This window comes from Neophocaena asiaeorientalis, unplaced genomic scaffold (assembly GCF_003031525.2).
Source record: "Neophocaena asiaeorientalis asiaeorientalis breed wild unplaced genomic scaffold, Neophocaena_asiaeorientalis_V1.1 scaffold871, whole genome shotgun sequence".
Classification (NCBI taxonomy): domain Eukaryota; kingdom Metazoa; phylum Chordata; class Mammalia; order Artiodactyla; family Phocoenidae; genus Neophocaena; species Neophocaena asiaeorientalis.
The window spans coordinates 224,840-226,397 of NW_020175454.1; the positions used below are offsets into that span (position 1 = coordinate 224,840).

The 1,558-nt window shown below is 55.8% G+C and overlaps 1 protein-coding gene across 1 annotated transcript in view; it reads left to right on the forward strand.

Annotated features, from left to right (window-relative positions):
- ASMTL (acetylserotonin O-methyltransferase like) overlaps positions 1–1,558 on the forward strand; it is a 27,828-nt gene that overhangs the window by 24,397 nt on the left and 1,873 nt on the right. The gene's annotated exons all lie outside the window — the stretch shown is intronic.

Genomic DNA, 1,558 nt, shown 5'->3' on the forward strand with positions numbered 1-1,558 from the left:
CGATGATGATTTTCCGGGCTGCTCTGTGGTCCCCAGCCTCTCCCCACGGCGCTCGGGGCCAACCTGGGTCATCGGGCTCGTGGAGTCGAGGGCACCAAGCCGCCCGGGCCCCTCCCTGGGTCCCCACGTCCAGCGGCGCAAGACGAGCTCTCTTTCCACGTCCTGCGACCCCGGCGTCTCCCGGGGCACCTCCACTGCCTCTTCTGTGCGGTTATGAAACAAAATATTCCACAATCCGGGGTCATCTTCAACACCCAAATGCCCCTCCTGTTCTCCACCTCTCAGGAAAACGACCCCCATTCCCGATCTTTTATTTGGGACAAAAACCAGAGTGAGGGTCGAGTCCATGCAGGCGGTGTCTGCAGGAAGTCACCACGTGGCAGCCGTCCTGGGGCCCCGTCTCCTATAGCCGTGACCTGTTCCCAGGACCCGTACGGTTCAGTACGACTGCAGCCCCTCCCCTGGGGTCTGAGCCCTGCAAGCTGTGACGAGCACCTCCATCTGGGGTACCCAAAGGGCTGTTTCTTTTTTTTTTTTTAGTTAGATTTATTTATTCTTTTTTTAGAGTATAGTTGCTGTACAATGTTGTGTGAGTTTCTTCTGTACAGCAAAGTGAATCAGTTGTATGTATACATACATCCCCTCTTTTATTTTATTTAACTTTATATTTTTGGCTGCGTCATGAGGCACGTGGGATCGTAGCTCCCCATCCAGGGATCACACCCCCTGCATTGGAAGCATGAAGTCCTAACCACTGGACCGCCAGGGAAATGCCTAGGAAAATATTAATAAAAGCGTGGAAGGCTAAGTAAATTTTTTAAACGAGCCAGTTTTAGTCCCCCAAACGACAGTGTAGTTAAGGCATTCTTGTTGGTCCCTGTAGCATGATGACGAGGGTCCCCCCCCCCAAATTCACGTCCACCTAGAATATTATTTGGAAGCAGGGTCTTTGCTGATGTGATGAAGTGAAGGGTCTGACATGAGGTCTTCCTGGATGAGGGTGGCCCTAAATCCAATGACAGGGTCCTTCCAAGAGACAGAAGAGCAGAGACACAGACACAGAGGAGAAGCCCCAGCAAGACAGAGGCAGAGACGGGAGGGAGGCGGCCACAAGCCCAGGGACGCCTGGAGCCCCCAGAAGCTGGAAGAGGCGGGAAGGACCCTTCCCTGGAGCCTCTGGAGGGAGCGCGGCCCTGGGACACCTTGACCTCAGACGTCTGGTCTCCAGGACTGGGGGAGGGTGGTCTGTGGTTTTAAGTAGTTTGTTCCGGCCGCCCCAGGACACCCACGCAGCCCGTGAGATGCAGGTTTTCGTGTGGCCACAGGGGCATCACACGGACATTCGGGGTACCCTGCCCAAGAACGTGGCCCCAGGAGGGCCGGTTCCTGTTTGCTCCCTGCTGTGCCCCAGCCCGAGAACAGAGTCCCCACATAATGGATGGAACACAGTTGAGAAGGAAGGAATCACAAAACAGGGGTGCCCCCGGGGGCGAGGGAGGGCCGGGAGATGTGAGAGCTGGATTCTCACCCGCCTCAGAGACAGGCACTGAACCTGTGT